Below are 12,478 nucleotides of genomic sequence, written 5' to 3' on the forward strand. Positions count from 1 at the left end.
TTGCCATCACTGGTCTAGTGGTTAAGGCACCAGGGTAGAAAACAGGAGGCTGTGAGTTCAAGTGCCACCTTAGCCATGAAAGCCAGTTGATGACCTTGGGCCGATCCACTCTCTCTCAGTCCAATTCAGCTCATAGGGTTGTTGTTCTGGGGAAAATAGGAGGAGGATATTGTGTTGGATATGTTTGCCGCCATTAGTTATTTGTAAAAAATAATACAGATGAGATACAAATAAATAAGTATAAATACTGTAGTGCTGTCTTTCTTCTTTCAAATCCCAGTTTAAATTTTTTTCAAGGCTTTCACTGACCCATCTGTTCAAATTCTACTAGCCAATCCATCTCAGGAACTACTCGTGTATTTAAAAATAATCAAGTAAGGGTATTTAGAATTGTAGTTATGTATATTTAATTACATTTGCACAAATTCCTCCTGTTATTTTTTCCCCAATTTTTCCCTCCCCTTCGAATTAGTGGGGGGGGGGTTTGTTTTGATATCTAAATTGTTAAGTATGAACCTGCTTGTTTCTATAAGACTCAATAACACAGCTTATATATGTGTCAAGGAACAATAACATCATTTGCTATTGCTGCATGTTTACTTGATTTAAGCTAGTCACTGAAGAAAATAATTTCTATTTATTTTTCTTTAGAAGTGTATTTACTGTAAAATATCCCAAAGGTGCTTTTTTCCTGAGGCAACTGGACTTCCTTGTTTTTCTTTGAAGATATTTCACTTCTCATCCAAGAAGCTTCTTCAGCTCCCTATTATTAGGGTATTCCCCAGGCTTGCCAAAAAAAAAAACATATTTGAGGGCTTTCTGGCAGGCCATAAGGGTTGGGACCTTGGGAGGTATGATATTCCAGGAGGTAGGTGCCAAGGCAAAAAAGGGTTGTCTCCTAGGTCCCATCAGATGGAAGTCTTTTGCAGATAGACTTCTGCAAAAAAGACAGATGTCTTTTCTGCCAGAACCAATGGGATCCAAATCCCGACAGTCTCTAAGTATTGGGATAAGACCTTGAGAACCACATTTGGTTGACCTGGGATCGAGATATACAATTCAGTGTCATCTGCACAGTTATGATACCTGATCATGTCAATGGTTGACCTCACCCAGTAGATTCATATATGTATTAACAGCGTCAAAGCCTGTGATCCACCTTGAAAACCAGGAACTTTGGGCTCGACCTCTCCCTCTTGTCAATACTGAATGAAATGGCCATGGAAAAAACAGGAGGATCAACACAACATTGCGCCACCCACTCCTAATCCCTATAATCAGTATAGATGGATGCCATGATTGATGGTATTGAAAGCAATCTGGCTTTCTTGCAACAACTAATTAAAATTTAACTTTTTAAAAAACGCTTCAGCAGAGAACTCAGATAAGTTGGCTTTCTCATGAACAAGGTGGCAGAAGAAAGAAAGTTTTTAAATCCTTTGAAAAAAATTATTTAAATCATGCCACTGATATAGATTTATGAAGAAAATATATTATTATAACCAAGTGGATTTATATTTTAATAGAACTGTTGTATAGCAAATGATACAATAGCTACAAGCTATCTGAGGTTTTTAAAAGGGAGATGAAGTTGACAGGTAACTTGCCCTTAAGTACTCATAGGATTACAGGTAGTGCTCGAGTTACATCTGTAGCTGGGACTGGAATTTCCATAGCCAAGCAATGTGGTTGTAAAGCTTATCACATGCCCACACTATTTAGTGACAGCAAGCCAAGCAGTCCCGGTTGTTTTATAATCTCAGACACGTGGGTTGTTAAGTTGGAAGAGAAGGGAGTCCCTGGTAAAGAGTGTAGGGCTACTGCAGGGAGGTGGGGAAGCCTTGTGAGGTACAGCACAGAATGCACACAAATTGAGAGCGGGCGCTACCATGGAGCCCAACCTCGAGCAGGGAAATAGAGCACAGGGTGTGTGAGAGCACAAGGAGGCTTGAGGAAGGAGCACACAGTATGTGTGGTGCATGTGTGCAAGTGCATGAAGACCACTGAAAGAGGCCATGGGAGATGGTCATGTTTGTGAGTGCAGGAAGGCCAGAGAAAGAGGATGTGTAACGTGTACCTGCATGAAAATGCAGGAAAGCCAGGGGAAAGGGGGTCTATGCATTTATGCGAGTGCAGGCAGACCAAGTAAAGAGGCTATGGGGTACATGTGTATATGCAAGTGCAGAGAGACTAAGGTAAAAGTGTATGGGATGTTTGTAAGCAAAGGAGGTAAGGAGGCTATGGTATGAGCAAAGAAACGCTGTGGGGTCTGAGAGATACTTACCCACGCAACTTGCAATCTTTCCTACTGGCTTCCCATTGACTTTGCTTGTGGGAAGCTTACAAATGGCAATCATATAACTGCAGAATGTTGCAACTGTCATATCATAAATAAGAGCTGGTTGCTAAGCTCTCAAATTTTGTTAATGTGACTGTGGAGTGCTGCAACACCCAGAACTTTGAGGATGAGTCATAAGTAACTTCACTTTGTGTAATTAATATGGATATAAATAAAAATACAGTTAAACTTACAGTAATAGCAAACATATTTTGGCTAAAATCAAAATAATGGGATTCTGATATAATATAGGCAACAGAAGATAATCTGATGTGAGAAATCATTTAATTTATGTTTCCAATTTACAAACCTAACTATATAGTTATACATCAGTTAAATTCAGGAATAACTTGTCTTAACTGATAAATCTCTACTAACAAGCACCGAAAATCCAAATTACATTTTAACTGAATAAAAATTGAGTTTATGACTTCATTGTTTTAGAAAAATACGTAGTTATAGATTCTGCAGAATTCATTTCTTTCAAAAGGAAAGGGAGGAAACAATATAAAACTATCTTCTAAATTACTTTACAAAAAAGTAAAATGTTTCCATTTACTCAGAACTACATACATATGACAGATGTATGCACCCACTAAATATCCCACTGTAGCACTATAAAAGTATCAGTTGAATTCAGATATAACAATAAGACAAAATGGTAACACAAAACTTCTTGAGCAAGGCCTGTTAGTCAATCAGCTTCTCTTGCTGGCTAGTGCAGCTAAATAATGAAGCATTTAATATTGGTTTAATGGTACATTCAAAGCAACATTTGTGGCTTTTACCTCTCTTAATAAACTGAATGAAAAACTGACTTTATCAGAGCCTTAAGAAAAATGCAGCAATGGGAAAAAAATGAAATATTGCATGTTGACCCCCAAAAATAAATAATCAAATAAAAACATGAAACATTAAGTGAAATGAAAATTAAGTAAGTCTTGGCTTCTATAATTACATGCAGCTATCTACAATTATGAACAAACCCCCCCCCGCTTAATCTTGACTGATCATTCATAGTGTTTATATTAAATCTCTGTCCATTTTATAAAGCTTAAGCTAGCGATTTAATAATATAATCAAATAATACTGTGACCCCTTAGAGTAAGAAACAACGTAAAAAGCATTAAAAGTGGCTATTTGACCAGTATGGTCATATAAATCCATAAATAAATTTTAAAACAAAATTATAATTTACAATAATGAAATGTTCATTAAAAATTAAGATTTCACACAGGAGTTCAGATATCATCAAAAATACTTAAGGTACTTATAATTAGTTATAATATTTAAAACTAAAAATAACAATAATGAAAATGTTAATTTAAATGTATAATATATATAAGAAAATTTTATGAATATTCTCTTATTTTTCCCTACTCGATATTTCCTTCTTTTGATATAAATAAAATATAACCTCTAAAAATGAATTATTCGTAATTGCTGGAACAGTATAATTTTCGGATAACACCAAAAGATTTGAAAGAATTTCATGATTTACAAAATTACACAGGAATGGAAGTTATGAAAGAGCATCCCCAAAAGATACAGATTTTTATTGGGTCAACAAAACAAAGCAAAGCAAAAACAAGAATAGAAAACCCAAGAAAAGAATAATTCAGTAGAGTAACCTTGAAAACTGCTTTATTCATAGCAGCCATAAATATGAGTACAATATTCCATCTTGAAACAGTGTGCTGCTGATTTCTGTTGGGTACATCTACACATACAGTATTTAAACACACAATTCAAGTAGAATAAAAATACTGTATTTCACAGAACTTCTTAATTATGCACTCAAACTCTTAATCAAAATATATATTAAAATTGTTTGCAACTATCAAAAAAATTCTGTATTCATCCATTGCTGGATATTAGTGCAAAACTCCTTATCAACATCAGCAGCATTTCCCTGTCTTTTTTCCTAAAGCCAATTATATTGTCTTCATGCCAACACGACAATTTAAGTAATACTTTCAATGTGTATACATCCCAGAAATGAGCACTTCAGTTCTTCTTCTTCTTTCCTAGTTCTAGTGTATTTGTTCTGAAGCAATAATTAATCTTCAGTGTGAACACCAAAAATTAAAGTGAACAAAATCACTTTCCTTATACTGCTACATTGGATTTTCCCCTAATGATCAAATACAATTAGTTAAAAATGTAAGACTGTCCTGGATTTATTAGACCAGGAGTCCCCAAACCTCGGTCCACTGACCGGCACCAGGCCGCGGCATGCCAGCAACTGGGTCGCGCAACCAAGCAAAGCCCCATCTGCGGGATTCAGGCAGCATAAGAAACTACGCCCCCTCTGGTCCGTGGAAAAACCTCTCTCCACAGAACCAGTCCCTGGTGCCCAAAAGGTTGGGAGTCACTGTACTAAACCTTTGGAATATAAGTGAAAGAATCATACATACTGACACTGACAAGATGCTACAGAGTTGTTTGCTTTTATAAGTTTTGCTTACTAGGGTTCCAAATAATAAAAAATAATTTTAATAAACTTTTTCATTTTCAAGATATTTAGTTTAGGAGTTCAAATGACTGACTTTTAAAGAGAAAATGTCCATACGTTATCTCTTGTCTACATATTTTTTCCATATGACAATTATTCTCATTTGTGGAACATTTCTCTGTTTTGTTTTTCTTTGCTTGTTGCAGTCAATGTAATTGATCTACAAATCTTAATAGCGTAACTTATTTACAACTATTTACAACAGTTGGGCTTCCCTCTCTATGATTGATCTCCTTATCTCCTCATTTCCTCAGAATCTCTCATTATTGAATGTGACTTCCAGAAAAAGAAATAGCAAACTGAAGATAGCTCTGCAAAAAGCAGAACCAATGACCATGGTGAAGAATGAAGTGCCAGCAACTAGACCAGTTCTTCGAACCTCTCCAGATAAAGTAGAGGACCACAGATCACCCATTACTGTAGTGCTCTAGACAGTTGCTCCCCATGAAGAGACTGATTAATAATAATTAAAGGGATATACAAACAATAAATTAAGAGAGTGGGATATAATTTTTATATTGTATTTACAAAAGAGAATTGTTGAAGCTCATTTATAAGGGAAAAAGAAGAAATGAAAAAAAAAATCAAGTTCTATAACATTATTAGAATGGTCTAAAAAGATTAAGATTGTTAGAAGTAAAAGGAAGGAATATAAAGTTGGCTTATTTGATCAAGGTTACAATAGATATGTTATTATTCTTGGCAGCCCTTAACGGAGTTTTGCTGACACCAGGATTACAATGACAATACTTTATTTGTTCATAGATAAGAGACGAGATATGGGTAAAAGTATAATTTGCAATTTAAGAAGACGTGAAAAGTTACTATACAATTTTTTTATATTTGTGATGAAGGTTGGGAGTCTCTCTCTCTCTCTCTCACACACACACACACATACATACACATTATTTACTATATTCTTACTTTTCTTCTTTTTTTATTTTGTCTTTTCTACTTTTCCCCTTTGTACCTTTTACTCCTTTTTTCTATTCTTTTAGTTTGTATTAGTTTTTACTATTGAAATTATAATCTTTAATAATTACTTTAAAAAAAGAATATCCCATTACTATATAAGCATATGATATTGTAGCACCAAAAAACTGAGTGGCAATTAGTAAATTAAAATTAGGTAAGAAGCAAAAAAAATCACAAGAACATAAGAAATGACACACTGTCTCAAATTAAAAGCAATGTACAATGGTGCAGGAACAGATTTCTTCCTCTTCTATTGCTTCCTTATGCCTTGCATTACAAAAACAACTCTGGGAAATTCCTAATTTTTGGGAGCGATTCTGGAAATATGAGGGGTTGCAGAGCAAAGGGAGTTTGTTTCACCAATGAAACAAATTAACTGAAAGAAGGGTAGCTATTTTTTTGTTGCCCAGGCCCAGAATGGACTTCCGGAATAACAGAGAACCAGTTATTCATATATTTGAATCCCACCATTGGAGATAGGGGAGATAGGGGCAAAAGATTTGAGTTGAGATTTCTAAAGAACATTCCCACTAACGAATCCTTACAGGACAGACACTTGCACATAAATACACAAATGAAACATGAGACAACCAAAGCTACAGGCACAGACATGTACAGGAACACATCTATTTATTCAATTATTTATAATGCTTACAGTATATGGCTGTCCAACTCAAACACATGTCTCTGGACAGTGTAAAACAAATCAGTAAATAAAGGCATCAAAATAAAACAAACAATAGAAATTTAAAACAGACATAAACAATCAGCTATTAGGAACTCAAAATTATTGCATTCTTCAGGACAGGATTCTCATATCCATACAGGGATGTATATGCACAACCTCTTATTAGTTTCTGGGAGAAAGCTTGATTTTGACAATGGGCCAAATCAGGCTGGGAGACTGCAGACAAAAAAAATAATCCTGACAAATTTCTCTAGTGCACCCCTAGGAAAAGAGGCAGTTCAGCATGGTGATTGTTCCAGCTTAAGGCCTCTTCCATCTTAAGGCCTACTTCTTGATGGTCATGTGATCCAGAGCAGCACATTCAACCTACATCATACTTTTCAGTGCATACATAACTTACAGCCACTGCAGATAAAATGGCTGACTGATTATTTTGATTAGATTGTGTGGGAAGAATCCAGAGAAAGAAATATTTTGGGAAATATTAAAAAGGCAGAATATATTTCCCCAAAGGATTTTAAAGGCAGAAACCAACCCCCTCCCAAATCTCTCTGCCTCAGACAGAAACCAGGTCTGCAGAAATGCAGATGTGATAATCTTGTCAGAAAGATTGGAGTCAAGAAGCTGGGATTAGAAAGAAAAGATCCCTAGAATCAACAATCCCTCACACCAAAAATCCAACAGTCATCAACCACAGCCCCAGTGAAGCAGGATATGACCTTTGGGACATAATAGGATTAACCCACCATCATCAGAATACCAGAAGGGCACACTCAGACTCAGGTCAAAGTACATGACACAGGAAATAAAAGCCTCAAACAGGAACAGGAAACAACCTCAAGAGTCCCAGAAGGTATAAAAGCCCACCACTCTGCTCCATGTGGTTATTTTTTCCAGAGCCATCTTTCTGTCTGGCTCTCCTCTTCAATAAACTACAACCTTCTTTCTAAAGCAGTCTCCATGTTGTCTATTCCCAGCTTGGACTGGACCCTGATGAAGATTTTTCCTTCAACAATTGTTTAATACTTGGTGCTTTGCTAGTCCAATCAAACAATATTCACAAAAATGTCAGGCCTTACTCATACTTCCTTACAATTTTTTAAAAAGAACTCTTGAAATTACAGTGATTTTTAAAATATTTCCTTCCTACATATTCACTTCTTTATAACATTACCAGAGGTAGTCTTCAACTTGAGACCATAATTGACCCTGGGATTATACTTGTAAGTAATGCCAGTCATTAAGCAGTCATCACATGACCATGCCCAATTTTGTGGCTTTTTTTGTGCTATCATTAAGCAAACACCACTGTCATTAAGCGAACCCATTATCTGCAATGCACAGTTTTGGGTGGAAACCAGAAGCAAATTCTGGTTTCCAGCAAAAAAACATCATAAATTGCCATCACATGACTGCAGGATACTTGCAGTCCGATTGTTAAATGTCCAAAATGCAATCATGTGACTGTGGTTGAGGTGGCCATCAGAACTTCAAATCCAGATCGTAAGAACCTTTTTTTGGATGGATCATAATTTAGAATGGTTGCTAAGTAACTCGTTGTAAATCGAGAACTACCTGAAATCTTAGTCTGGATAAATCAGAGTTAAGCTACATATCCAACTGTTCACCACAAGCAGCTTATGAATCCTATCCTAATGCTAATCCTATCCCCAAACCTATGCCTTATATTTCCTTTCAATCATTTAATCTGATCTGCAGTATCCCTCTTAGTTTCTTCACCAAATGTATCTGCATTGTTCAACACTCTTTCATTTGTCTTGCTTCTCCCAATTAAACAAAAATCTTCCATATTCTGGCTTATGAATTGGAAATTTTTCTTTATCTACTCATTTTGCATATGGATTTGATATTGTTAGACCATTGCATACATTACAAAATATTTATTAAAAAAGTATTTGAATAGGCAACAGACATAAGGCACACAAAAAGCTTATAACACACAATTCAAAAAAGAGAATAACTATATAGGGAAGCCATGCCAACAACTTGTTAGCTCAAAAATACAAGTGGTTGAGGATGATAGAGTTTATGATATTCAAATACAAGTTTAATATTTGAAAAAAATCATTTTTTTAGTTGAAGTAGGTCACATTGAGCATTAATTCACCATAGTTTAAGGCTCTATGTTAGATAGTTTAGAGACAGAGTACTATGCTTCCTTTTCTTCTTTTATCCTGTCTTTGCCTTAAATGATTTGCAGGGAGAAATCTTCCAAAAATCTATTGCAATGAAACATGTAAGGTTATCTGGATTACAATTTGCAGGGTTAATATCCACTAAGACAGTGGTGGCGAACCTATGGCACGCGTGCCAGAGGTGGCACTCAGAGCCCTCTCTGTGGGCACGTGCACCATTACCCCAGCCCCGCCTCCCCCTGTGGCCCCCTCATCAGCAGCCCCCCGGAGACTTGCCCCTGAGCGCGGTCTGCGCAAAGCAGCACAGCCAAGGGCATGGCAGCCAGGCAGCAGGGACAAGACTCTGCCTTGTGCCCTGTCACACACAGATGATGCTGCAGGGCATGGGCAGAGGGCATGGCCGCCATGGCGCTGCTGGGCTACCTGGGCAATCTGCTGCGGCAGGTTGTGGAGGCGGTGGGTGACCATGCAGGTGGGCAGGGCGCAGAGCGGGGGTGGGCGGGGAGGCGGGGCAGTTTTTGGGCACTCGGTCTCTAAAAGGTTCGCCATCACTGCCCTAAGAGATCTTTCATTTCATTCTGCCAAAAAATGGGGCAGTATAATGAATCCCCATTATAGCCTACAATCAAATATTTTTTTAAAAATCTCAACTCAGTTGTCTATGTCTCAAATCAATTCAAATCAAATATCACTCCTTTCAAATCTCAGATTCAAACTGACTACAGTATTGCTACTTATCTCAAATCTTAGATCTTAAGATTTGGATCTTAAGTATTAGTTCTTAACTAATTCAATTAACCCTATCATATGATTAGAAATAAAACACCTCATAAAATTTCAGGTTCATGTGGTATCCCCTCTTTTTAGTACAATTAGCAGAGAAATGTAAGTTCCACTGTTGCAGATTTTTTTTGGCTCCCTAAATTAGATACTGCAGCTTAAAAGAAAGTTTTCAATTATTAAAAGCAAAACTTCTGACTTCTTTTGCTGGCTTGCTTAGAAAAGTAGACTTTGATAACATAACACAACAAGGTAATAAAAGGAAACTATATTTTGATTTACAATATTTTTTATTATGGCCATGTAGAAGCAGCAGCATGCAAACCCTACCAATCTGTACATGCACTCCTGGTTTTAGTGCTGGGTTCTAGCACTTCCAAGTCTTTGGGCACTAACAACTAACACACTGCAGCAGCAGAAGGTTTTGTAGACTGAAGTCCTCTCTGCAAGGAAATCTGATCTAAATTGAAATAACTATTCTGAAAGCTAAATCAACTTTATTTAGGTATCAGATCTTCATAGACTCCTTACAGTACTTTAAAACAATAGCAATATTTAATCCAAGTCACTCTTATAAAGAAATCTATAACATTACCTAGTCACAAACTCAAGGTCCTATTATTTCATAATGGAATTTATGTCCAATCCTTCAATAAGTAAAGTATCATTTAACAAGAGGTATTTTTACAGGGGTTCCAGAATTTATGGAATACTCTCCAAGAAACTCATTTGATTTATTCCTAATCTCTTCTCAGAAGCAGATTTACAATACTGTGTTTATATTTCAGCAGGTAGCAATATTTGGGCAATCTTGGCTGATCACAAAAGGTAAGTAAGGTTTGCTATAATTAGTATTTGGCTGGAAATTCCAGGAGTGCTAGCTTGATTGAAAAGTAAAAACAAAAAAAACCAATGGAGCAATGGCATAACATGAAAAAGAAGAAAAAGAAAACTGAACTCATAGCATCTTTGCCTTTTTTAAAACTATAAATCAATTTCACTGTTGTTCTGAAAACTGGGAATGATCTCTTTTAATTGAATTCTTTGTACTTTTAAGACTTGAACATTTATCTATAACAGGTTACATTTTGTGCAATTTCTCTACTCTATTAAGGTTCATTCTCACTAGTTAGTGGTATTTTTTAAAAAAATAGGATTTTAATCTAATAACTATATGTTATTTAGTAATCTAATAATAATAATGATAATAATAATGATGATAATAATAATTTTAATAATAATAATAAAGTTGGAAGGGACCTTGCAGGTCATCAAGTCCAACCCCCTGCTCAGGCAGGAAACCCTATACCATTTCGGACAAATGGCTGTCCAGTCTCTTCTTAAAAACTTCCAGTGTTGGAGCATTCACCGCTTCTGGAGGCAGGTTGTTCCACTGGTTAATTGTTCTCACTGTCAGGAAGTTTCTTCTTAGTTCTAGGTTGCTTCTCTCCTTGATTAGTTTCCATCTGTTGCTTCTTGTCCTGCCTTCAGGTGCTTTGGAAAATAGCTTGACTCCCTCTTCTTTGTGGCAGCCCCTGAGATATTGGAACACTGCTATCATGTCCCCCCTCGTCCTTCTCTTCGTTAAACTAGACATACCCAATTCCAGCAACCGTTCCTTATATGTTTTACCCTCAGTCTCCTAATCATCTTTGTTGCTCTTCTCTGTACTCTTTCTAGAGTCTCAACATCTTTTTTATATCATGGTGACCAAAACTGAATGCAGTATTCCAAGTGTGGCATTGTAAAGTGGTATTAATACTTCACGTGATCTTGATTCTATCCCTCTGTTAATGCCACCTAGCACTGTGTTGGCTTTTTTGGCAGCTGCAGCACACTGCTGGCTCATATTTAAATGATTGTCCACTAGGACTCCGAGATCCCTCTCACAGTTACTACTATTGAACAAGGTACCCCCTATACTATACCTGCACATTTGGTTTTTCTTGCCTAAATGTAGAACCTTACTTTTTTCACCACTCAATTTCATTTTGTTAGATAGTGCCCAGTGTTCAAGTCTGTCTAGATCCTCCTGTATCCTAAGCCTGTCTTCTGGAATGTTGGCTATTCCTGCCAGCTTGGTGTCGTCTGCAAATTCCCCATCTATCCCCTCATCCAAATCGTTGATGAAGATGTTGAAGAGCACTGGGCCCAGAACAGAGCCCTGGGGCACCCCACTACACACTTCCCTCCATGTAGATGCGGTTCCATTGAGGACCACACGCTGAGTATGGCCGGTCAGCCAGCTACGAATCCATCTGGTGGTGATGCTGTCTAACCCACATTTTTCTATCTTATCAAATAGTAGGTTGTGATCTACTTTGTCAAATGCCTTACTGAAGTCCAAGTAAATTATATCCACAGCATTCCTCTGGTCCACTAATTTTGTCACTTGGTCAAAGAATGCAATAAGATTTGTCTAACATGATCTGTTTTTGACAAACCCATGTTGGCTTTTAGTAAAGACTTTGTTTGCCTGTAGGTGTTCACTGATTCGTTGTTTGATTATCTTTTCCAGAATCTTCCCAGGTATTGAGGTCAGGCTGATAGGTCTGTAATTTCCTGGATCCATTTTTTTCCCTTTTTTGAAGGAAAAGTATGAATAAAAAGTATGAATAAAAATTATTTCCAATATAAGTGGATCTACTATCTTGTGATAGCAATCATAGTAATCCATTTAAGGCCTTCCATTATTGAAAATATATCAACAGGAGGTAGTAATCACTCTTTTAATTGGGAGTATACAGAGGATTCAGAAGGATCAGAATAATAAAAAGGAAATTAAAGATCACAGACTGAGCATTCTCATGTAATCAGGTGGCAGAATTATCAGATAATTTTAAATGTTTATTTAATTATTAAATGTATATACATTACATTATATGTTAAATGTATATACCACCCAACTATGAGCAGTTTAAAAATTGAAAACAAGATTACTTTCAACATAAAAAACAGTCCATAAAGCAAACTTTAAAAACACATCTAAACATTTCTTTACTGAATATTAACAAAAATTAGAGATC

Source organism: Protobothrops mucrosquamatus, unplaced genomic scaffold (assembly GCF_001527695.2).
Source record: "Protobothrops mucrosquamatus isolate PMUCROS unplaced genomic scaffold, P.Mucros_1.0 scaffold3987, whole genome shotgun sequence".
NCBI lineage: Eukaryota > Metazoa > Chordata > Lepidosauria > Squamata > Viperidae > Protobothrops > Protobothrops mucrosquamatus.